We start from the raw sequence: 26,892 nt of genomic DNA on the forward strand, positions 1-26,892 counted from the left end.
ATTTAACTGGCCGTCATTTTTATCAGAAAAAGGGCACTTTTTGTTAATATGTAGCATATACCCGACAGTCATTAAATATTTATTTTCATGCTTAAAGTCTTTACAAATCAAGCTTGCAGATACAGGTTGTGAGGAAAGAGTACACGAAAATAAGACCCTTTCTCTTCATCGCAGTGGTTTCTGAATACCACTTCTTTGGTTAATATTTACAGTTGTTGGTTTGCCCTAACCACCTGGAGGTAAAGATAATTGTGTGGAAAAAGCTGTCCAGAGGATAAACATGATTCTTAGAGCACTTGTCCAGCTGACCATTGATTAATTTTTTTAGAAGAAACAAAGCCAGGTGGTCTTCCACAATTTAATCACATAGCTCAAGTTTTCTGTTGCTGGCATGATGCATGTATGTTTAGCTGGTAATGGCTAGCACTCTTAGGTTGAAAAAACATAAAACAGGGAAAATTGTCTGTCACAACTCTAGGTCAGCGTGCTGAAGCAGTCTTACCCAGCTGATGGTCTGAAGACTTGCCAGTGATCTGCTTTTGTAATTGACATCTCTGAAAAACTATCTCACTCCTGATATTTTTGCTTAAAAATGTAACTCAGGTATTTTTGCCTCTCAGCTAGAAGATACTGGCAGCAGAAGCTAACCCTGAAGTCCTAATCTCAGCAAGAAAACCTTGATCAATCAAAATATTCTCCAGGTAGAAACAAAATCCATATAAATGTGCATGGTGAAGTGGCATTCTAGAAGGCAATGGGGTTTTTCTTAACAATCTCAGTGGAAAGGATTTTTGCCTTTTTTTCCCGTCATTTAAAAAATGTATATGCCTGCCTCTACTGCTGTCTTTTATTTTAGAAGAATAGTTCTTTGTTATTCTGAAATCTCTTGCCATTTTTGCCTTTTGTTAGGCTTATTTTAGCAGTTGCCTAGGCAATGTCCACTGCTGGTAGTCCTTCTTCGCTACTACCACTTATGCAAAATTCTGGCAGTCAATAGAATATGCTAAAATGCCTATTTAACACATCAGCCTTCGAGTCAGCTGGCAGTCAGAGATTAGGACAACATCACATAAATCTGACGCCTTTCCTGTCTCAGTGACTTGTTTTTGCAATACTTAGCTTTTAACATTTGAGTTACAGTGGTCCTGCTATATAATGCACAACTCTGAGGGGGCTTTGTAGTTGATGTATAGTCTAACAAATTAAAAAAAAATAAATTATCCATGTCATATATTACAGATGTATTAGAAGTTTGGAATACAACTATAAGCACAAGGGGGTGAGTGAATCTTGGTGTTGGTATCCAAGCATCTTTCAATAAACATGCTAGGTTTCAAATTAAATCAATAGATGTAGTCATTGCAGCACAAAAATCTCTTGTCTATCCAGAATACTTCTATCTCTTCATACTTGCCCCCTCTGGAGGTCGCTCAAGAATGGCTTTTCATAGGCCTTCAGCACCTCTAAAGACTGACTACTGCATTTCCTGGACTTGTCATCTCAGAGGCATGCTGTCTTTCAATAACTTGTTATTCAGCTGATAGTCCTTTCCTTCTGATTTTACACTGATCATACTTAGTTCTTTTCTGCAGTTTCCCTTCTGATTTATAGGTATACAGATGTTGTTATAATGCTAATGGAGGCACCATGATGGCATGGTAACTACATTTCAGCATACGTTTTACTTTTCTTTTTACTTGAGGCTTATTTGCAATTAGTTTAAAAGATAAAGATAAAACAAGGAATGATATGTCCTTCCTCACAGAATGCATACTACACAATTCATCCAATTATGAAAATGAACCAGTTTATCCTCTTCTTTTCTAAGATATATTATTGTATGTCTGTATGTTAGCCTGTGTATTTATGGCATTCTCCTTTCAAGAGTAGGGAGAAGAGACATGAAAAGGGTTGGTCAAACTTAGTACTAGATATATTTTATTTTAAAGTTAGCAAGGATCAAAAAGCTTAAAAATGATCCATTGTGACTGGAGAACTGATTAAGTTGGTGGTCTGGTTTGTACAAGGCTGTAGTGTCATTTCCCTAATGATGAAATATTTGGCTCTGGAAAACCACCACTGTAAATCATTGCCCAAACAAAAAGAACAGTGATTTTAAACATTGAATCTCCTTGCTCCTAAAGAAACTTAGATTATCTCAGAGTTGTGATTCACTGAGGAAATTGGAAGAGTTTAGGTGATGAACAAGAACTGTGGAGTCTTTGGATTTTTAGTCTCATCTACTCTAGTTGCAGCAGCTATATAATGGACCTCTGTGTGAAGAAAAACATCTCAATGAGGTTATGTTTATCTCACTAGTAATCGTATTCTCTATTTTAAAATTTGTTATGGATTGTTAAATTGGCCTTCATTTTGCAACATGGCTCACACCTATAGTATTATTTCAGTGTTTACTTTGTAATAGGTACTTTGAAATAGATGATATCAGAGTTGATCTTATCATGCGTTAGATTGTTTTAGTCACTAAGAGACTGCCTCTTGTCATAACATCTCACCCAGAGTAGCCAAATTTCATCATAACAGTGATAATAGTAGCCTTTACATGAAGTTCCTGCGTATTGGCAGGAAATCACTTGACATTGGCAAACAGTTTCATGAGGGAGAGAAACACAAAAATCCTGCTTTCAAGCAAGATACACGAAGATGGCACAGGAAAACAGAAGATATTAAATATATCTGGTAGTAAGTAGTAGTGCTGTGCCACCACAAGTAAGAACAAATGCTAAACAATGTTTTTATTTATGAATCAGAATAATGAGAAAAGCAATAAAACTCTATATTCACTTTAACTTCAGGAAAAGAGTAATGGTAAAATAATTGGTAAGTCTAGAAATGATAAATGGAGGAAAATACAAAAAAACTTGATGAAGCGGGACGTTGAAGCTGTTATCTAGTTAGAGTGGATGAAAAATGAAGAAACTTTGTGGTTGTATTCATTCACCAGCAGGATTTGTAGAAAAATACACATCCAAGTAAAGCAAATTCTGCAGTGTTTGCTGAAGAGGTTTTGTGAAAAGCTGCTGTGGAAGTAATTGTGCTCCACTAGGGGCTGTTATTGTCACACATCTAGGTGCACAGCTTCCACTTGCAAGAACAAAGTGTAGGCAGAAAAACACCACAGGGAGTGAAACAGAAGAGCCTCAGCCCTCCAGGTGCCTCCCAAGCAAGGGATCTTTCCACTGACCTAACAAAACAGCTCCTCTGTCAGAACGGAGGAAGCTCAAAAGGGGAATCTGCTTTGGCCATATTCCCTGAAATATAAGTGCAATGCTTTTATGGGGTTCTTACATGTTTTCTTTGCTGTTTGAGGTATTTGCTTCCAAATCAGAAAGAAGTGGACATCAACGACAACTAGATCATTGTTGCTGCGACAAAAACTTTGTGAACTTCAACATTTTTGTTGTTACTTTTCATGAGTACTGCAAACTAGTGTCATCTTTGAAAAACTGTCTGTAGGATATGTGGTTGTTCACATATAACACTAAAGATTTTTTCATTGTTTTTGCAGATTATTGAGGAGGAAATATCATGTAATATTTTTAAATAATTCTTTTGGTACAAAAAGTAATTCTGTCATGGGTGTCTCAACTAAGCCCTGAAAGAAGTTCAAATAATTGAATACCGCCACTCTAATACTAAAAATGCTTTCTGAAGTACGTCTGTAAACTTCATCTTATACTAACAGAGGATGACGCTAGTCCTGAGCCGTCTACATGGTGGAGGAGACCCACTGGAAAGTCACTAAACCTATGAAGATTTGCTAAATCCAGACATCCCTGGAGACACATAAAATCATTAGCAATATGAAAGAAGAGGTTTTAATCCACTGATTTCTTTAAAATTGGAGTTTTATTATGGTTCATTTTACAAATTGAACTAGGACTTTCTGTGGGATGGTGATGAGGTATTGTAACATGCCACAGTTGTATTAACTATGGAAACTTTGTGAGAAAGTAAAGCACTACCTCAGAGAATATTTATATTTTTGCTAAGTGAGACTAAGTCTTTCTGCTGACACAAATATGGTTTCAGAGAAAGCCTCAGGGGAAAACAGCTGGATTTGTTTGAAATTCTCAGTGAGATCATATGGGAGGAACAGGTTAAACTTTTAAAATTTGCAGATAAGGTTGGTCATTACTTAAATACTTCAGTTTGTTCACTGAGCTAACTTATGAAACACAAAAGACACCATGAACAGTTTCAGAGATGCTTCTCCCACACTTCAAAGACCACCTTATAAACTGGTGTTCTCTCTCTCTCCGGCAAAGCTCTATTTCACAGACTTTTTATGCATGTCTTGGCTTTTGGGTTGTGTTACCTGTGATACATACTTTTATCCTCTGCCTTCACTGGTCTTTTTTCCATCAAAGTTTAATTTAATTCTGTTGCCATACACATGCAGTACACGGTGAGTGTATTAACAATTTTAATTAACAATTTTAATCTTGGAACTGAAGGGCAATTCTGAAGCATCTGTTGTTGCCATAAAGACATTGGTATGAAAATTGTGATTGTTTTGCAGCCTTCTTGTGATAGCTCATGGGACATTGTTTACTCTTTGTATCTGTGGAGCTGGCATGGGTATGTATCTTCATGTGACAGCTTGTGATGGTACTGTAAACCTTAGAAGAGGAAGGCGTGGAGTTTAAGAAATCATATGGTCTTAGGAAAGAGCTTAGCCTTAATTTATGCGATTGTTCTCTCTTGTGACTCAACAGGCACCCAAAACAGGAGCATTCCTACACTGGAGATGCTGCAGAAGCCTCAGTACCTCAGGCAGGTAATACAAGCAGTGTCAACTTTGTTATAAATTTTGGGTGGGCTTTAAGCTTTCATGTTGAGAGAAGATTTTCTCTATAGCACTCCTCTTTGGATCATCCTATTCAAAACGGTGTTCAAACAGTATACGGAGAAAAAAAATCAAACCAGCTGTTTACAAGTAACCTTTAAAACAGTATTTTCCCTTCATGTGCACGTATTTGATTTTAAAATCTTAAGTCTTGCTGCCATATCGCAGGCAAAGTATAAGTTGCCATAAAACTATGTGGAAATGCTCACTAGCATCCCAAACTGCTCATGTGTTAGGACATGCAGTGATTAATATAGTAGACAATTATTCGTTGATCTTCCCTTTCTGTCCACTTTGGAGGTCTGATGGAAAACCACTTTTCAGTCAGTCATCACCCTAGCCTGTATGAGGTTTTCCTCATTAAGAATTTAGTTTCAATGGCAATTCTCTCTATTCACAGTTATTATTCTGTCACAGACACAAAAAATAATTCTAACATGGTAAGAGATAATCTAAGTACGATTTCAACTAAGTGTCTGGAGCATCTTAATAGCTTGTAATTTTTCAGCAGCTTAAAAAAAAGGTGTGTGGGGGAGTTTAGTCATTGTTGCTATGTTCTCTATTGATTGCTTGCTTCAGTATAAAATATTTGAAAAGACATTTTATTCACTTCAGGCAGGAGTGTGGTGACTAAGAACAAGGTACTAGTATACTAGCATTTTTCTGAGGGAAAAAAAAAGTTCTATCTCTGTCACAGCTATATAGACCAGGAAGAAAAATGAAGAAACCTGGGATACCTTTTCATTTGCTTCTTTTGAACAACTACAGCAATATTTGACGTACCAGACAATGCCAGGACATGTAAGGTCAGCGATGTTAGTCTGAATCTGAAGTCAAAGCAGCAGAATAGGAATGACAAGCCCCTGTTGTGCTGCAAAGGTATGAAAGTTACCAAATTATGGTCTTGCCAGTGGTCATCATCCATTCTCAATTACAAGGGTGACACATATATAATTTAATTCCATGTATTTAGAGTTGGGCTCACTAGTCAATGATAGAAGCATGCTCTGTATTTCAGTGTTCTGAATAGTCCTGGGGAGGAGTATCACTTTTCCTCGTAGCTGTCAAAGCTATCTCCTAACTCAGATATGTGCAAAGTGTAAGGTTAGATGAAGCTGATACTCTCAGCAGTTCTAGGCTGCATTTCTGGCTTAGAAAAACCATTCTGCAGAGAGCATCTGCCATCAGAAACAGTGTCAGTTCAACACCCATATCTGCCTCATCATATTGGCTTGCTGTTGTTATGCTGCCATCCCTGTCTTCAATGTCGTCAAAGCAGCCTCAGAAGCTTTTGCCAGGATCTTTTAGGCAACAGCTCTCTAATAAGCCAGCTTTAATACTGACCTGAGGTTACTTAGCTGCAGTTTTTGTTCTCTTGACTTCAGTGGATATTTGTGAATAGCATGAATACTGCCTTTTCTGGATGTGTCTGCGATTGGATGAAATTGCTCATCCATCCTGGGCTGCCAGTCTCAGCTGTCTCGGGAGCTGGGTGTGGAGAAGCTAAGTGCTTCAGCACTGGCCACAATATTAATTGCTGATGTGGCCAGGCTTTCCACAACTAGCAAGATAACAAGTTTAGAGTAATACAGCCAAAAAGATCAGTTGTAATGTAAAATAATTTTTGATGTATTTATTATACATCTCTCTGCTGAAGCAAAAACATGAAGTCCCTCTGAAAGTCATTTCAGTATTTACCTTTGATAGATAAGGGTCCAAATAAGATGCTGAGGCAAACCTGTGAGGCTTACATAAGTTATGAACTATTGCATTCTAATGTAAAGGCTTAGTAAAAGTCTGTTTGCTTGGTTTATATATGATCCTTTCTATTTGTGAAGCTTATGTATTGAGGTCTTTTCTAGCTGAATGTAGCCATTGTTTAGTATTTTGTCACAGTACCACTTCAGTTATGCATGGCAAGCTACATTCACCAGGACAGAAAACTGTAACAGAGACAAGGAGATGCTAACAGTGGTGGGAAGCATCATACCGTACCAGATGAAGTTTTCATATATCTCCTGACCTGCTGTAGTCTTCTCTAAGGGGCTTGAATGATAGAGGTGTGCATTCCATCATGGAAAAGAGATAACAATTTTGTCTGTGCAGGAACCAGAGAAAGATATTTCTGTTCTTTGAGGAAGAGAAGCACCAGTGTATCTAGCCAGTGTCTGAACTTAATAGGCTTTTGTAATTATGGCTGAGCAGTTTCCCTTGATAGATGGGGTTGTCAGAGACTTTTGACAGTTCCTCAGTATGCTTTCTTACCACAGTCAGACTCAACTTCTGATCTGATCTGAAATGAAGCCAACTGTTTGACATTCTGCAGTGTGCTGGGTTTGACAGGTATTATCTTCATCCACCTCAGAAGACAAGAAAAACAGATTACTGCCAGCTTTGCAACAGCACTGTAATTCAGGTATCATCTTAGAAATTTCCACTGTGGTTTGGAATGACTTACAAATTGGTGAGCAGAATGAGTTAGTTTGAATATTGAATAACCCCATCTCTGCTGCAAAGATCCCCTGCTGTTCTCCATCAAGTCCTTTGGATAATAATAAGAAAACAAACAAACAAAAGCACAGAAAGAGAGTGATCTTTCCCTCTGCAAAAGGAGTCAGCAGCCCCCTGTGATCATTAGGATGGATGACCTTGAACAAATAGAGCAAAGCTGTAAGGAATGAGGGAAGCAGTTGGCTCAAGAGAATGTGATGTCCTGAAAAATCACTCCCAAAGAACAGAGTAGCCAGAAAGTTGGAAACACTGATGTTCTTCAGAAACAGAGGCAGGAGGAGACAGGCAGAAGGAGGCTTTGAATTTTGGATGGATGTTGTATACGTCTATCTAGAAGGAGGGCCTTCTTCAGTTGCATGAATGCATCTAGTATTAGCCAGAAAAGGTATTCAAGAGATCTTCATGTGGTCAGTGCAAACCTAGAACTCAATATCTGGGTTCACCTTTTCTTAACTGGACAGGCTGAAGAAGGGAGCAACTGCTGTGTGAAATTCCCTGTAAATGGAGTAAGTGTCCCATTTGATACTACAGTGGGCAGCATAGCAGGGACTGACGTCGTGATCTCAGAGGGACTAGCAGCCTGTTGTGAATTCTTTTCAATAGGCTTAGATATACACTGAATGCTTCCAGAACGATGAGGTGTTGACAACCTCTCTTGGACATTATAATCCAAAACAAATGCAGATTTTTGTGAGGCCTTTGGCTTAGTACAACAGACAGCACACTAAGGGCTATTTGGTTTGCGCTCTGGAACTGTGAAGTCCTTAGATATAGGGAAGGATCTTTAAAGAATAAGCCTTGCAAAAGGTAATTTTTATGGAGATGTAGTGAGTAAAGCTCTGTAATTAAATACTTCGAAGCTTTATAGTAGCAGTGGTGACTCAGAGGAGAGCTCTGTTCTTCTAACAAGACAGAAGCTCTGATGTATGGATCAGGATCAGAGCTTAGCTGTGCTCAGAAGATGTCCATGTCAAACGGCCTGCTGCAGGGCTGTGCTGGTGGCATTTCCGCTGCACCTGGCTAACTGTCCTTCCAGCAGACAGTGGTGGTGAAAGGAAATGTTGTGGTCAGCAAGCCTCACATACACCAATAATGACAGATTATCCCTCTTTCCTTCACCTTTCACCTTCCATTAAGTGTTTCCACAGCAGCCAGGTGTTTATTCCCTCCTCAGAAACAATGAATGCTGGTCACTGCTGGAGCAGGTGTGAGACTGGGCTGAACATAACAGTGTTTAATCTAAGAATCTCATGTTTCAAAATATCTATGGGTCTGTGGGCATTTTTACTCTAACTTTCTTCTGACTTTAGTTAGTCATCTGTTTGGTTTCTTGTTCCACACCTGACTGAGCACAGAGGGTGGCTTTGTTTTGGACTGACATGAAAGTACCATAAAAGATTAACTACTGAAAAATTGCCCTCTATTGTTTACTGAAGTGTAGTATCACTGAAACTGTAAATGTTAAGTAAAACATTTTCCAAATTGTGATCTTTAACAGATCTTGGTAAACACCAGTGACTCCAGTTTATGTTGGTGTATAAAATCTAAAGGCAAAGGGTTCAATTTGTCTAAGAAAAAAAAAAAGAAGTTATTAACATATAGGAAATAAACTCTATAGGTACCTCACAGAAGGACAGACTGATTTGAGGAAAAGGTCCAGTGGGTTCTTCTGATGTATGTGTTACTGTTGGTACCCACAAGATTTTATTAACATACACTAACTGTAGTCTGAGGGACTGGCAATTCTGACGATGTTATTTGCTCAGGAGTGAGGGGTAAAACTGAAAACATGCAGTGTGCTTTGTTTCATCTTTAAAGTGCTGTCTTCACACCTCTGATGCCAATCCTTACCACTGGCTCCAGGCCTGACCTTGAATGAGTTACTTCATCACTGACTGCTTTCCAGATCGTAGATCAAAAGTGTCATAATCATTGCCAAGTGTTATTAAGTCAGGTTTCTGCTCATGACTGAATGATTTGGTATACTGACACCTTCCAAGGGTGTTTATGATTTTGTGCTGGAACTCTCCATTCCTATCTTGGCTGCTGTGCATAAAGGCAGATTTTTTTATATTTCAGAAATTAATGAAAGTAATGTTGCCTGGCTTCCTGTTGAAGCATTACACTTAGAATCACAGAATCACAGAAGGGTTTCAGTTGGAAGGGACCTTAAAGACCACCTAGTTCCAACCCCCCTACCATGGGCAGGGACACCTCTAGATCAAAGACAGATGCCCAAAGCCCCATCCACCCTGTCCTTGAACACTTCCAGGGCATCCACAACTTCTCTCGGCAACCTGTGCCAGTGCCTCACCACCCGGTGTCTCACCACCCACCACTGCAGTAACTGGAGACAGGGAAAAGAGTGAAGAGATGGTTGGTGCCACTTCATGGAGTTGTCAGTATGGTTGGAACAGCTTATACACAGACTCTGTACAAATACTCTGTAATCATCCTGCACTCTGTGACTAATGGAACAGGTGGAAGAAAGACAGCTTTGACAACTGTAACGCTAGCAAAAACATGTCAGCATCCATGTGAAAGGTATTAAAGAGAGGTTGGGAATCCCACAGTGAACAAGTTTGAGGATCACCAGGATATTTTTCTGCAGTGAAGTCATAATATTGCTGGTCATATCAGTAACGATAGCCAGGATAAGGTTGTGCAGTTTGTCAGGAGTGTCCCCAGTACCAGTGCACTGTTTGCACTGACAAGCAGCATATCCTTCTGCTTCATAGGGATGATCTGGCAACATGACTCAGTCTGTGACTCTCCATGTGTCGTCTTAGCTTGCTTTGTTGATAGGAGTACCTTCAATTTGAGATGAATTTCTAGATAGCTGTGTGAATAGCACTGTCTAAGCCCATTTCCTCTCTGCATTTGGAGACGTCTGTACTGCCAGCTGAATAGCTGGGTCAATTTTTAGATTACAGAAAGCCAGCAGGAGACAGCAGCTTCAGTTACCGTGCTCCATCTGTACCTCTCATGGATAACCCATAATCCTATCCTGAACCTGCTTAGTTCACTAAGACTCATACTATGACCATTTTTTTCCCCAAGAAGGTCTAAAAAGCCAAACTCTCACATGAATAAAGTTAAAAAACAGACACTCTTTCCCTAACCTAGAGATCACAAAGCTGTCGAGGCTGGGCCCTCGCACCATGCCAGGTAATCCCATTCTGTCATCCATTTCCTGGCATCTTCATGTGTCATGTTTAGTTTCCCTGCAATGCCATGCAGCAACAGTAAATTATAAAATTAGTAAGTTGTTTGAATGAGAAAGCATATTACAGTGCATGATTTATAGCGTACAGGCTTAAGAATGATAACCATCATGCAAGAGGTGCTTTGCATAACAGAGGTTACACTACACCTCCGCAGCATAATTGCACGTTCCATGAGTGCTGCAGGGAGGGCAGGTGCATACCTACGAGACTCTTTGCCACATCTGCCTTCTGCAATGTTGATATGTCATGCCAGGCAGCTGGTGCCTTACTCATAGGGTCCGTCAGAAGTTTCGAGAGTGTCAGAATTCCCGTGCAGCCAACGTGACGCTGGCTGTAGCTTTTGTATGACTTTGGAAAATTAAGGGAGGGTTTTCATGGTGTGCGTTGTGTGGCCTAAGAAGTCCAGCTGAAGCTTCCTCCTAGTCAACTGACAAGCTGAGCTGTCTGGTGACAAGAACGTAAAGTTACTACCGGAGAGAACTCCTGAATAACAAAAGCAGAAAAATCTAATTGATACACAGAGAAACAAACAATGCTTAATCTGTATTTTCATAAATTAAGCAAAAAAAGGAGAAAACAAGGTAAAACATTTTTCTGAGAGATTTTTCTGATAGTTTCACACCGCTTATGAGTTTATCTTACTTGAATTCAAGGGGAAAGAATAGATCCTTGATACTTCAAATGAAAGGGAAATGAAAATACATCAGGCTGCATTCAGTAAGCCTTGGCCAATGCCCATGTCCTGTTCGGTCAGGCAGTATTTGGAGGCTGTTGTGTTCTTTTTAGGAATGAGACCCTCAGCTGTGAAAGCTGAGGAGCATCCTGGGGTTGTCCATTGACATCAGACTCAGCCAAGGGAAGTTCCTTGTTACTATTTGCAATGAACTGAAATTAATGGGCAACCCCACAGTTTCAAGTGGAATTTTAAAATGTGTTTATTATTATTATTATTATTATTATTATTATTATTATTATTATTATTATTATTATTATTATTATTATTTTGGTTCGACTTCATTTCCAATGTAATAATCAACTGCTTAATTTTGCTTAATTTGAAGCAAAAAGTCATGACCATTACTTTCTTAAAGCTGGTCTTGTAATAAAAGTGGTACTAAGGTGAGCTGGCAGTCTTTCTGGTTTTCTTTGGGGGGTGGATTAGTACACCCCTAAAATAAGTATCATGCAAGATGTCTTTTGGGAAGTTCAACACTTTCCTCAAAGCTAGGAGTGCAAGGTTAAGGCAACACAATACTCCCCTTTAGAAATTTTTTTGTCAAGCAGCCAGAAGCAGAGAAGCAGCTCACAGCTCAAAGATTACTTGAAATTTGAGGGAGCTATGTTGTCCCCAAGGCTTAGACACTCTCCTACACAATTACATTCTCTACTTTATATTATTTTGTATATGTTAACTTATGTAAGTATCTTATCTGTATTAACTTACTATATGCTGTTTACACACTCTCCTGTTTTCTTTTAATTCTGAACTAAAATTTCTTCAGAGCATAAAATAAAGTTTTCATCAGGGAACATGTAATTACTGTTTTGCTGGGAAAATATCAAATCAGCAAAGAGTTTCTTCAGTACGATAATCATTTTCTGCAGGAAGGTAAGTCCACGACTGTGACTGATATTAGGGAGACTAAAGGGAAAGATAAAAATAATTTTTAAAAATAAGTCCACTACTTTATTCCCTGATCTTCACATGATATTTCATTATGTTTTGCCCAGTTTTAAGTTAATCAAGCAATTTGATTTTGTTTTTCCTAAGATGAGCATAATCACCATGATTGATATTGATTATGGTTGTTAGGAAGGCACAAGCACCTAAAAAGAGAGTGAGCCTTGTCTCCAAACGCACTTATAAGCAAAGCAGGTTATTCTCAGTCACACTCAGATTAAGATTACATATAAAGTATTTACACAGTAGAATCTGTTTGGAAGAGAAGAACATTTTTAATATTACAAAACTCCTCAGGTTGCAGTCTCAGCTAGCAGTGGTTGGTGCTCTACATTCACCTTTCACCTGATTTTCACATAGGCAGAACAGTCTTGAAATCCTGTGTCTCGAGATGGCATTTTTACATGGCTGGAAGATTTATGGTGGTGCAGGACAAAGGCATGCCAACTTGTTCTTTCCCTTGGCCTTCCAATATCAGGTTCCACTCCGTGCTAGGCCTAGTGAAACTTGGTGACAAGAAGTTCCACCTCTGGTTTTCTGCCTAATTCTGCATTATTTTATTATTGTCACTTAAATGAACAGGTAAAAGAAAGAACCCATTCTAAAGAGTCTGCAGTTTAGGTTAGATGTCATAAAAAAAGGTAACATTATACAAGGAAATGGATGTAGGAGGACAATTACTAGTGAAAAGTGATAGGCTTCTTGTTTACTAGTATGCATATATTAAGCCTATTATTATTTTAATAGAATATTGTTTGTATAGATGCAGATTTTGTCTCTGTAGTCCATGCTGAATGGCACTGCAGTCCATGAGCAGTTCCACTGGAAACATTTTATCAGGAGTTAGCAGGACTGTGGCTAATCTTGGGAAACATGCCCAACAAGGAGATGTTTTGATGTGGAGGAGGGTTCGTTGTATCTATCAGGAAAGGAAAAGGTTTCTGTATGATGTGATGGACAAAACGGAGAAACAAAAGTAGTCAGAGAATCTGAAATACCTGTCTGTGAAATCCCCATCCGTGATATTAAAGCATGCATGGTACATCTTTGAAAGAACTGTCAGCACAAGAAACGATCGGTAAGTCAGAATGCTACACACAACACCATGGGAATCAATATCAAGGACTCTGAGGCTGAGGTGGCTTTTTCTGACACTGTAGCAGAGTTAAATCTCTGGCACCCAATAATCAGGAGGAAATACAGCCAAGAGCTTCCTGAACACATTTATATCACAATAAATCTGTAGGAGCAATTCCAGCTGTGAATCCACTCTCAGTACACTGGCAAAGACAACCGCACAGAATGAAAAATCTTATAAGACTTTTTGGGCTTACAGGTAATGTTTCTTTCATACAGAGGTCTCAGATTGTTCAACACAAAAACATTCAGAGCCATTCAGATTTGAAGTGACCTTTAGGGGTCGCTAGTCCGACCTCCTGCCTAAAGCAGGGGCATTTGTGAGATCAAAGCAGGGTGCTCAGGGTTTGTTCAAGCTGTGGTTTCAGAACACCCAACGGCAGAGGTGGCATAATCTTTCTGGGAAACCTGCTCCACTGCCTGGATGCCCTTGTGGGGAAAACGTTTTTCACCTCGTTGGTTTCAAGCTTATGCATGTTATTTCTCATCCTGCTGCTGGGCACCACTGTGAAAAGCCCATCGCTTGCTCCTCAATTGCCTCCCCACAGCTACCGGGGTGCTGTTAGGTGCCTCAAGGCCATCTCTGCTGCAAGGCCATGCTCTGCTCATGCTGCCCTGGGCACTGCTGGCCCTTGTTTTTAATCAGGGACATGGCTGGCCCCTGCTCAGCTTGCTGCCTGCCAGGACCCAGGGCCTTCTCCATGAAGCTGACCCCATCCCTGCTGGCATCCATGCCAGTGCTCTGCCTTCCCTGGGTCAGGGCTGCATATTGCTTCTGGTTCAGTTGCATGGGGATCCTGTCAGCCCCAACAACGTTCCTCCAGATGTCAGCCCTGCCCTCATCCATTATTGACTGGTCCTTGCAACTCGGTGTCATCTGCTAACTTGATGGAACTGCACCCTGTCACCTTCCCCACCTTGTCAGTGATACAGATCCTAAAGAGGACAGGTCCCAGGACAGACCTCTATGGGCCCCACTGGTTACCAGGCTCAAAATGGGGTACGACTTCTTATCCACCAGCCTCTGAGGCCTGCTATCCAAGCAGGTATTTACCCATCTGGCTGCCCACCCGCCTACCAGCCCAGGCTGTTGTATCCCAACTTGGGTAAAAGCATAGTGTGGGAAGAGTGCTGTAGGCCTTGCTAAGGTTAAGGTAAATGACACCCACTGCTCTCCCCCCATATGCAGTTCTAGTTTTTTTTTTTTTTTTTTTTTTTTTTTTTTTAATCACAGAAGACAGTCAGTTGGTCAGGCATGATTTACCCCTAGATAATCCATGCCAGCTGTCCACAATCACATTCTCCTTCATGTGCCCAGACAAGTGCTTCAGGAGGACTTGCTCCAACCACAGAGAGACTGACTGCCCTGTAATTGTGTAGTTGTCTTTCTGACCATTTTTGAAGGTAGATGCTGTTTTTCCTCAGTTGTTAGGGATCTTTCAAACATTTTAGCAGCCTTGCAAGAGCATTGGTCTGAAAGCAGTCAGCTAAGTTACAGAGTACTTCCCCATCAGGTCCCTGCTCTCAAAGGATGCCTATAAAGATGAAGGATTACAGAAGTCACTTTGAAAAAGAGATGAGTAGATTTGGGCTTAACTCCTTCTTCACTGAATCATTTCTTCCATTCTTGTAGGAAAACTAAGTTGGTAGCACACAATTTTTTGTTATAATCTGTGTCTGTTTTATATGCATAACATTAAAAGGAAAATCATTTGCAAAGTCTTGATAATACCTAAACCTATAAAAAATGTGGTCTACCACATTTCTTTCTGGTATTTGTATGGAGTTCTCTCACTGAATGTCATAAATGTCTTGCAGTTCTAAGCCTGAGAAGCTGGTCTTCGTCCATGGAAGTTTAATGCCATGAGAAGAGAGCTTCTCTTACAGGCTTGGAGGCCACCATAAGTATAACCTGTTACCTTCACCCTAGATGGGATTCCAGTGGAGAAGTCACTAGCTGCCTTAACAACCACCAGGGTGGCTTGTATGCGTACCACAGTCTGACTGGACTCCTTGGTTTCTCTTTTCTCACGATGCAATGAAACCACACTGACCTCGTAAGCGAATTGCTTAGATCACATATTGCCAGATGATCCAACAGATTATTTACCTTCCAGCTGCAAAAAGAGCAAGCATAATACCACCTGGTCCTTCCAGTCAAACCTCAGGGAAAAGTCATCCCAGCACCTTGTAAGTCTGCTGATGTGGTTGACAGTTTCCGCAGACAAAGCATACAATCTGAGCATACAAGGATAGACATCTCGGCATCATTCCTGCCCTCTGGTCCCAACCATCTGATGTCTCTTCTCCAGCTGTGGCCATTATCTTGCACATCAGATAAAGGCTACAAAGAAAAATCCATAATACATGCAGATTAATATGCTCTTCTCAGGAAAACAAAATCATTACAGATTTTCATCAGTGTGATTGCACGAACTTTGCAGAGCAAGAGATGCTATAGATACACTGTGGTTTATCCCTGAAAACTCTCCCTAGAGCCCATAGGAAGGAGTTGAGTGACATGATGCAAAGATTCACAGTAACGTACGTCATATCAGTGATACTTGAGACGGATAGCAAAATAACTGTTTTACAAAAACACTTCTTTAGTGCTCTGTTCCCATAGTTACGTGGAACAGTCACCACTGTCAAGGGACCAGCAGTGCAAGAAGACCCACTTGCTGGAAATCCATGCTAATCAAACTCACACTGGAAATCAGGTATGAATTTTTAACAAAGAAGCTGATTAATCACAGGAAATCTCACTTACCCTGAGATTATTCATCTCCTCCAGAACTGAAGATCTGCTTAACATAAATGCAGGAGTGCTCAAGCAGAAGGTGCTGAGCAAGTTTCTCTGAACTTAAAGGAATTCAGTTCCTGTCCTGTCTCTCCTCAGACGTTCTGTAGCAACGTCATCCAGCAAAACACTTCCTCAGTATCACCTGGTTGCTTTTAAAAATGTTACTTTTGGATCAAGCGCTGTCAAGTCTGCGTCTCTTACTCGAACCAAGACAAACTAAATCAATACTTGCTGTTTTATACACAGCTAGGCTGGTGCTGATACTTCACAGTAACTGATACAGGCCACTGCTGCCATGATTATGGATGGTAAACACTGCACAGCAGCTGGGACCCACTGCAGGATTCGAGTGAGGTGAGTCAGTTTAGAAAGCCAAACGTAGATAAAACTGTTAACTTGTTTGGTAGGGCTGATTTTCTTTTAGCTTAACTGTGATCAAGCTAGTCTCACATGCAGCAAGAGCAGTGAAAGAGGAGCAAAAAGTACTGTAGTAGGGAGAGAGGTGCACTGCATCTGGATAATTTAACTGCTTTCTTCAGCAAGAAATTACAAAAGTTCACCTGCACCATACCCTGACCCTGGGAGCTGTTTTTCTTTAAGCTGACAAGGTGGCAACGTGAATGTGCATTTTCTTTTTGGGGGAAAATATGAGTAAGAGCTGATGTTATTTTTGTTAGTGCTTATTGTTTGTATTGCTTAGGTGCCTCACTGGCCATCCTGCGTTGGTGGCCAAACCCCACCTAGGGATTACTACACACGCCTTGCTGGAGTTGCTTATAATAGATATAATGGCTGTTGAGTCCCACCCTTTAGTTCTGGCAAGACGGAACATATGTAAGGCTTGTCAAGTGACACGGCATTCAGACACCACAATGACAGGGCAGAGCATGAGTACATAAACAGATAGGCAGATCAATTAGTTTCTATGGCCTCAAATAGCGACAGTTATCATGCTATCTGTATATAGGCTAAACATTACCCTAGCTGCTGATCATTTAACAAGCGAGTAAATTGACTATACCTTTTCTCCAGCTGCAAAAAAGTGGTTGGAGAAGCTCCCCTCCAAACCTGGTAGCCCATTCCTGCCTACCATCAACATTTCTCAGGAAGAGTGACACAACTGTCAACTTTGCTTCTGAATTATCTGTGTCTCAAATAAGCCCTCTCAAATAGGAAAAAAAAAAATCCTTAATCCAGCTCATTTCTGATACCCCCAGACAGCTTCATGGCACAGCCTAGGGGTGTGGGAGAGCCACGAATGATGAGCAGCAGGGCAGGAGGAATGGCGAGTCGGGAGCTTTCAGGTGAGCTTCCTCATTGGAGTAAACATATCACTGAGTCATCCCCTTTCTTAGTGATGAGAAGAAAATTTAATTGTAGGACAAGCTATCCAAGCATTACCACTGTTTAAATGACTATAATTATAATAACGCATCATAACTCCATGCAATACTTCAAATGTGGCAGCTACACAAAAATAGGCTCGATGGCTGTATGCTTTCCTAGTGTGCAGTGTTGTCAGTTGGTATGCCATCTAGTTTTCCTTTTTTTCCATTTTCTTATGAGTTTTACTTTCTTGCAGAATTTTTTTCTTCCCCTGAGTATTTAGAAAAGAGCCTATCTCAGCTATTTTATTTCTTGGTTCAGAGTTAGGGACTACCTCTTCCCTTTCAGTATGTTTCAGTCTTAGTATTATTTCCCACAGCTGTCTCTCTGCTTTCAGTATGTATCAGCTCTGCTCATATTCTGTTGGAATCACTTCTCTATTTAAATAAAATGCATGTTCTTAGACATGTCTGCAAATGTAAAAGTTTGCAGTGTGAACTGCCAAATAAGCTGTGCATATTTTCTTTATACCTACTAAAAAAGTGAATATTCAAGTCAGGACATTTTTGATCACCATAAGTTTGTATTGTGGAGACCTGTCGTATGGCTTCATATGGAAGGGCTGTTTTTTTTATCTTTTTTTTTTTTTTTTTTTTTTTTTTTTCTGGTTCGGAAAGGAATTGAGAAGTTGCTTTGGTAACAATATCAGCTAATGGTTGACAGCAAGTTGAACATGAGCCAGCAGTGTGCCCTGGCAGCCAGGAGGGCCAGCCGTACCCTGGGGTGCATCAGGATCAGCACTGCCAGCTGGTCGAGGGAAGGGATTGTCCTGCTCTGCTCTGCGCTGGTGTGGCCTCACCACAAGCACTGTGTGCGATTTTGGGCAATACAGTATAGGAAGAACATAAAACTATTCGAGAGTGTCCAAAGGAGGGCTACAAAGATGGTGAAGGGTCTAGAGGGCAAGATGTATGAGGAGCGGCTGAGGTCCCTGGGTTCGTTCAGCCCAGAGCGGAGCAGGCCGAGGGGAGGCCTCATGGCGGCCTGCAGCTCCCTCATGAGGGGAGCAGAGGGGCAGGCGCTGAGCTCTGCTCTCTGGGGACAGCGACAGGACCCAAGGGGACGGCATGGAGCTGGGACAGGGGAGGGTCAGGCTGGGGGTTAGGGAAAGGTTCCGCACCCAGAGGGTGGTCGGGCACTGGGACAGGCTCCCCAGGGCAGCAGTCATGACACTGAGCCTGCCAGAAATCAAGAAGTGTTTGCACAGCACTGTCAGATGTAGAGCCTGGTTTTTGGGTGGTCCTGTGTGGAGCCAGGGTTTGGACTCAAGGATCTTTCTGGGACTCTTCCAACTTGGGATATTCCATGATTCTAATTCAGACCTCAGCTCCAGGACTGACTAAAGAGTATACTTCACTCTTGTGAAGCTACAGAGTTAGTGTTTTAGGTGTTAATCCTGGTGAATACTCTAGTACAGTGCCATCCTAAGAGAGTACCTGAGTGACTTTGATTGCTTTTTTAAAATAATAATACTACTAATAAAAGTGTGCTTAGCTACTTCAGTGGGTGTGCATCCACCTGTGCATGTCATGATTGGCATTGACCTGGTTGAGCCCTTGCCCAGTGTCCCAGCACTACCCTTGTGCCAGCTCTGGCATCTGTTGGACCCTTTGCTGAAGGAGGAAACTTACAGCCCCAGAAAGGCCAGAACTGACAGCCAGCAACTAGGTCTCCTTACGATGCCATGGCATTGTGACTTAGTGATGCAGCTTTTTGTTCTGGCTGAAGCTGCCACCAAAAAGGGAAGTTTTTCTCTCCTTCCTCCTCCTAGTCTGGGTTCCTTGCACTAAAGGTCACCTAACATATACACCCCCACCCCCCCAAAAAAAAAAAGAAAAGAAAAAGAAAAAGATTAGTTTCCATCTCATCAGTGAGGATGGTTGAGAATGCTAATGCAAGGAGAGAGAGGAATGTGAATGTGTGTATATGTGTCTGAGCACCTGCTTTCCTGGAGATAGTTTAAGCCACTGCATCCAGAGCTCTTGATGGACGAAATGTGTATGTGCTTGAAACATTAGAGGAAATTCAGTTCTATTTGGCATATCTACAACCAAAGAGTCCTCATTCTCTCATTCTGCTTTACAGGAGAGCACTTCTATCTATTTGCAAATATGCCAAGAATCTCTGCTTTTTTTTTTTTTTTTTTTTTTTTTTTCCCTGTTTGTTTATGCCAGCAAATTTGCAAATATGCTGGCCTTTTTTTTTTTTTTTTTTTTAATCAGGATGGATTGGGTTATATTACAAGACAGTATTAGCAAACTACTATCAGAAAGGTAAGTGGTTATAACTTTTAGTAAAAGAAAGATTGGACACAGCTAGTTTTTATAAATGTTCATGTATGAAGGAATGGAGGAATTAATATTATGAAATAATATCCATTCATTGTTTCCACTTAATGTGTAAGGCGGCACACATGTAAAACATTTCTATATTATACTTGAAACATTTCAGTAAGCAAAAACTTTTTTTTTTTTTAAAAAAAGAAAAAGATTTAGATGAGATGAGAGTCTCTGGCACATTCTCCAAGAGTAATCTTACAATAATTGCCATGCACCTTCAATAGAAGGAGGAGGAAAATTATTACAGAACAGCTACAATTTGTCAAACAGCTTCAGATATGGCACAAATAATAATGTGTACTTAGTATTTCCAGAAATAGGTTAACAAATGAAGGCTTTCATAGATGTCCTGGGGGAAACAGAATTAATGTGCATTACCTGGGGAGGCTCGGAGGGGGAGTGCTGACAGAAAAACGGTGGCATGTACATGATGAAAACAACCCACAAGAGCAGGGTCAAGGACAAAGAGGCATTGGCATTTGAAATTCTGTCCACTTGTTTTCATTTGTTTGTCTTTGATAGGATCTTTTATTATGGCTAGTTTTAAGATTAGGTCCCAGCCAATACTTTAGTGAGTAGCTTGGCATTTTCTACACAAATGTTCATTGGCTGCCTTCCATTCCAGGATGTAAAAGAAGTTAACCACAGTTCAGCACAACCTTCTGGTTGTTGTTTTCGCTTATATATGCAGAAGGAGAAAATTCCTTCTCCATTGATCTTTCTTTGGCCTTTTGGAGGCCACTTTTCTTGTGCAGTGTCTTGAGGCTCAAGGGACAATGCAGCACATCTGTGGTAAAAGCGGAAGGCTCTACTTGTTCTTTGCAAATACATTAACAGTGTTGGAAAGCCCAAGGCCTTTCTTCCCCTGGGGAAAATGGCCTTTAGGCTCTGTTGAAGTAAGATGACAGGTTTGCCTGAAAAAGCCTGCTTGAGCCTTTGAGTGAAGTCTATTTCTGGTCAACAGAGGTCTAGCTGAGGCATTTCAACTGCAGTTCCAGTCTTCAGATCAGATTATGGGGTTTTCATTTTAGTGCTGCATTCTTGGTATTTGTTGTTGTTTTTTTTGACTAACACCTGGGAGCTGTCTGAGTTAGGATGCACCTTGGAAAGCACTAGTGTATTTAGACAAATACAAAAGAAAAGGATGCTGTCATATCCTGCTAACTTCTGTTCTTGCTGAGATAAAGGCACACAGTAGTTTATAAAGATGGTTGGTGGAAGCTGATCTCCAGAGCTAGTTAGATAGCTAGTTAGATAGCTGTTCCTGATAAGGAGCAATACTCTGTGCACTCCATCCTCTGACAGTGCTCCATCATATACCTTCTGTAGCCAAGACGGACTATCTGGTCTGTTTTCTGGACAGTAAAAAGACATCATCCTTGCATCTCTATTAACGTGTTTTTCAATTTCAGTTGAACGTAAGAAGAAAATTTTTGCACCGTGAGGGTGGTCAAACACTGGCACAGGTGCCCACAGAACTTGTAGGATCACTGTTTTGGAGATACTCAGAACACAACACCCCAGGCAACTTGCTCCTGCTTCGAGAAGGGGTTGGATCGAAGATCTACAGGGGTATTTTCCCATCTAAATTATTATATGACAAAAGTTCAAAGCGCCTCAGCTGAGCACAATTCAGGTGGTAAGGTGTGTTGGAAAGAGGGAGTAACTTTGCAGTCAGGTATAAAAAGGCCCTGGAACTCTTCAGTACCCATAGACAATGTTTGAGCTCTAGAGGTTGTTTTTTTTGTATCATTACAAAAAATAATGCTCAAGTCATGAAAATCTGAATTTCCACTATAGTGGTCAAATGACCACACAGGTAAGCCTGGAGACAGTGATACATCCATACACACTGTTCAACATCGATGAAGGCACAAATGAAGATCAGTAAAGTCTAGTACCTACCTTTGATTTACCTATTTGATTTTCTAATGTTTATTCCTATGTTTTTAGTTAGTCTGTCATTGTTCTATGTAGGAGAAGGCTTAGGCTGCCTAAGTGCTTGTAAAATAACTAAAGTCTGTACAAATTCTGCTTTCCTAGCAGCTTTCAATTTCAGGTTTTATTTATATATTATATATAATATAATATATATTATATATATTAAGGAACACTCGAAGGGCTATGGTGGAGATTAGAACCCCAGTACAAAAGTGTAAGAAAAGATACTGTCATATTGTTTAAACTAGCCTCAAGATTTTTTTTTTCCTGAATTTAAGCCCTTCACTCATCTTTAAATTGGAGTAGAAATACACTTATCTTTGAATGGAGTATAGTAGTCTCTATTAAAAAAAGTAAGATCTTACCTAAAGAAGAGTGTGTTTGCAAGAGGTAAATTAAGTGGCCAAAAAATGCACACATTCAGGTGTGCTCGGTTGTTCTCAGTCTATCTATCACTTTAGTTAGGATCGATCCCATCAGAGATCCATATTTCATTGTAGGATTATTCACAAAAACTGCATAAAACCGAAAGTACTGGAAGCTAAACAATACAGGGCTAGAAAGGCTGATAAAATGATGCTATTATTTAAAAAAAAACCCACACCCTACTAGTACATTTTCTTATAAAACAATGTTTATAGCTTATTGTCTTCCTTTTACCCCTAAATAAATAAATAAACAATCCAGTTCTGAGATTCAAGTAAATGAGTAATGAGTTTCAAAGAAATGGGAAAGATTAAGCTGAAACCCACATAGTGCTAGGACAGGAAAATGATTTCTTAGTCGGTTAAAAGAATGTGAACATACAAACACAAGAAGTAAAGAAAAAAAGATTCCCAGTTCCCTAGTTAGGTGCTATGTATGAAGTCTGATTTGCAGATATATAGAAAGCCTGATTTGCTAGTCTGTGGAACACTACGAAAAATTAATTTTTAACAGCTTTATTGAAATATTTTCATTCAAGTCCGGTCTTGTAGTTCTAATAATATTCATTGGTGTTAGCAGGCCTTATCAGGCCTTTTGCCTACGGCTGCAGGACCAGGAAACACTTTATTTTCATGGTACAATACAGTGTAACTAGATAAACTGAGTATGTAGGTGGATTGTCAGGAAACACATTTCTTCACAATGACGTCTTTCAGACTGGGGAGTGAGTGATCACAGAGAGGAAGAGTTGGAAATCCTTTTATTTGAGAAATTGCCAACTGCAAAAATCTTTTGGAAATATTTTATGTAGGAAGCTCTCTTTCACAGACAGGAGGCAGAACCATGCTAATGTAAAGCAACTTTCTTGGAAACAGAAAATGAGCCTTGCTAGAAAAAACAGGAAATATAATTATTTTTACTCCTTCTCCATAAACATGACCATGAGGTTGCGTGGTTGAACAGAAGTATGGGAAATTGGTTAAAAACGGGACCGTCAGGTCCGGCTATGGAAGTGAAAGGGCTCAGTGCAAGCAACAGATAGCTAATATATTCTCACTTATTTTCCCCATGTAGTGTTTATCTGAGTGAGAGGAAAATCTGCTACAGGTGATTGAACATCTCTATCAGGTAAACATCCCACGTAATCCAAAAGTGCAACATAAACAAATTTTTTTTCTCAGCTGAAGCAAGTGGTGATACAAACCCACTTGAAGTCTGGTGAGTGTTACATACCTGATGTATAGAAAATGGAAGTAATTTGCAATGACTCCTGATTAGTACTGTGACGAGCGTTTTAGAGAGGAGTACTTCTTTCACCTCTTTGGGATAGCAAAGCTAGTGTGACCACATACTGTTCAGTGAATCAATGCCATATTGCTTTTAAAATTTAGGAACTGCAGCTCATGTGGGATCTGGACTGCCAAAACCATGCAGTTATGAACACCTGAGAGAGCTGCTTTGAGCTTCCCAGGTGGGTCTGCACTTCATCACAATCATTATTGCCACTGTGTTACTGTCATATCACTGAGGTCAAGCTTAAGGCCTCTTTGAAAACTAGCTTCTCTTAATTATTTTTAAATGACAAGATAAGCAGCTACTCTCAAATGACTTTAGGAAAATTAATTAATTTAACCTTAAAGTAACCTTGTGAGGAAAATCAATTGCCATTATTTCTGTATTAGAAAAATGGAAAAGAACCCTCCTCAGAGACAATATTTTACGTAATTTGCTCAAGGCTGCACAGGAAATGTAATTTGTGAAATTAAGAAGAAATACTCATATTTCTGTAATTTTTGATCTGAATCACAAAAGTGTCTTCTTCCTCTATGTTCTGCCGACAGACTGCAAGCATGGGGAGATTATTCATTTTTCTGCTGTGGATCAAATATAAGTTTTCTTCTGGACTCCTTGTTTTAAAGTACATACATAGTATGTCCTTTTGTGATCCATGCTATCAAGGCTAAGGTGAGTTCAGACAGCAAAAGGGGAAAGTGTTACTGTGAATGTACCTACCACTTACTCTCTTTCTAGAGAGAGAGAAAAAGAAAAGTCATTGATTATTTCCCACAAGCTGTAAATGTGTTTAGTCTGTTTTGTTTGTCTGTTTAAGAAAAGTGGTTAGAGTTGGACCCTAGATGACTAAAAAAGTGATAGTTGTTGTCATGTGAGTTGGTCTGCAGCTAGTCTGGAGAGCTGCATCACTTCTGATGGTGAGCCTGGTAGCAACTTGTGAAAGAAGACCAAACTGAGGTCTTGGTAGATGGCAGTTGTCAGTAAGGAGCAGCTTTTCATACATTGTGTTCATTAGAAGCTAATTTCAGAGTAATTACTCTGCACCTAACTAATTAAATTTGCACTGGTCTCAAGAGGAAAAGCAAGCAGTTTCCTTGGGATTCTCTATTAATAGATTTTAGGAACTTGTGTGTAGACTCATACTACAAATTATGAAAAATATGTTTTGCTTTAAGACTTATTGCAATGGGATTCTTGTACACAATAACTGTGAAAGCCTATGTTGATCGCTGTCTGTTTCTTTACCTTTATTTTAGTATCTGGAGATGCTGAATAGCGTAGCTTTATTTTCTCTTTTTGTCTTAGATAATGAGAATTTTTAAGTAAATGTCATCTGTTTTCTCTGGCTTCATTGCTGCTTCCATTGCTTCCTCCCAGTGCTTCTCTCATTTGCCTCAGAAAAGAAACTCCCTTATTTTTCCTGTAGAAAAGTCAAGGATCATCCAGCCTAAACCAACTGCTGAAAAAATCAGAAACTGCCTCATAGACCTCTGTCTTGTAAACCTTTGCCAGAGATATATGGGTGAAAAATGATGTTACAGAGAGAACAAGCTTATTTTTAACATTTAACCACTTTAGTGTACTGATTTATAGCTTGGCCCCAAGAAGCTGTGCTACCAATACAAATGCAGGACCAGTGAACTGCAGTGAGGGTTTGGGGAACGAGAGATTCAGGGAACTTTTAAAGACAACCTCTCTGCTAAGTTAAAGGTCTGTGAAGCAGTATCTCCAGGCAGTTTGGATCTCTAGGAAGTGGAAAACAGCTACAAGCAGCATTTTAGATGTCAGCATTCTCAGAGACGTTGTTTTTCCTTCCTACAGCCTCTGATTCTAGTTTCAAGTGTTTACAGAGTAATCACAATTTCTATTTAGACACTTCCAGCTCTCAAGATTTCAGCCTAAGAAGTGTTATAAATAAGCCTGGCTTTGAAACCTAGAAGCAGAAAAAGAAGAGGGAACATTTTTTCCATTGTGTGACTTACAAGCCTGTCTTGTGGTTTTAGGCAAATCCCACTGCTGACACTTCAAGGCTTACCGCAGAGGTGCTGAGCGGCCGTGCAGGATGCTCCTCGTGCCAAGGAGTGCTGACAGGTCAAACCGTGATGCTGCAGTCACAGGTCAGGGCAATCAGTTCCAAATCTCTCTGTGCTATGAATGCAGCATTAAGCATCATGGTGCATCTCAAACACACGTGCTTAGTTTCTCTCTCTCTCTCTCTCTCTCTCTCTCTTCCCAAATAATCATTTCTTCTATTCTTCTTTAATCTTGACAAAGTTCAGGAAAAGAGGAATAATTAAAATGCCCAGTTGTTTACAAAAACCTCTTCTGTATGTGGGCATTCTTATGACTGATAATTTCTGATGTTCCAGGAATCATTTTTATTCTCTACATGCAAAAGTTCTTGGCAAACACACTAGTTTTGTACAAACATGCCACAGTCCACCAAGTGTAAAATGAATTTATTAAAACAAACTGAGAGGCAAGGCACAATTAATGTCCTTCTCTCATAGTCTCACATGCTTCTCCAGAGTATTCTCAGCCAAATGGTTTGTAATCACCCTGCCCCACAAAATACATACACTTATTTTCTGTTTCTATAACCTTTTCCCTCCACAGATATTCAAGAAATTAGAGCAATTTTTCATTCACAAACCCTCATGGTGCACTGGATATCTAGTGGTAATATCCTCAGGGTATATCATCGTGGCCAAGTGCAAGCAGGACATGTAATGGGAACTTAATGACAGAGCTGAGAGGTGAACCCAGATTTTAAAACACCACCTCCACCTGCAGTCCACCTGCCCCAGGTGTGTTAGACAGCCTCGTGTTGAACATTATAGACGGGACATAAAATTTTATACCACTGTTACACTTTGTGTTCAATAAAATCAATAAATGAATTAGCAAAACTGTCTTCAGCAGAAAAATAGTATTTTGTCTCCCATTGTAGCAGATCATTGTAGCTGTCATGTCATTGTACAATGACAATACAAAAGAGCAGAGCACTGGACAGATGAGGAATACAGGTTTCTGGATTTCTACATGTGTTAGCCAAGTTTTTTCTGCCTATCTGCTTTGCTTCACTTTTAGGAACATGAATTCCTTGTCTTGTAGGAAGTAAATACTCATATTTTTTTTCTCTATCCAAACTTGGAGTCCACCAACTCCTTTTCCAGGAACATCCCAGAAGGGCTGGAGAAGAAACATTATTTTTACGGAGAATTTGCCATAATGATACTATGTTAGCCATGCTTTGAAAATGTCTAGCACCAGAAACT

General features: G+C 40.0%; 1 long non-coding RNA gene across 2 annotated transcripts in view; it reads left to right on the forward strand.

The window, feature by feature from the left end:
• Window positions 1-3,621: 3,621 nt before the first annotated feature.
• LOC121062090 overlaps window positions 3,622-26,892 on the forward strand; it is a 29,390-nt gene continuing 6,119 nt past the window's right edge. The window contains exons 1-2 of one of the 2 annotated variants that reach the window (XR_005815405.1): window positions 3,622-4,801; window positions 25,618-25,731. This is a non-coding gene — a long non-coding RNA (uncharacterized LOC121062090). Of the gene's footprint in view, window positions 4,802-23,184; window positions 23,793-25,617; window positions 25,732-26,892 lie in introns of those variants that run through there. The other variant, XR_005815404.1, reaches the window with a different exon arrangement.

Source organism: Cygnus olor, chromosome Z (genome assembly GCF_009769625.2).
Source record: "Cygnus olor isolate bCygOlo1 chromosome Z, bCygOlo1.pri.v2, whole genome shotgun sequence".
Lineage (NCBI taxonomy): Eukaryota > Metazoa > Chordata > Aves > Anseriformes > Anatidae > Cygnus > Cygnus olor.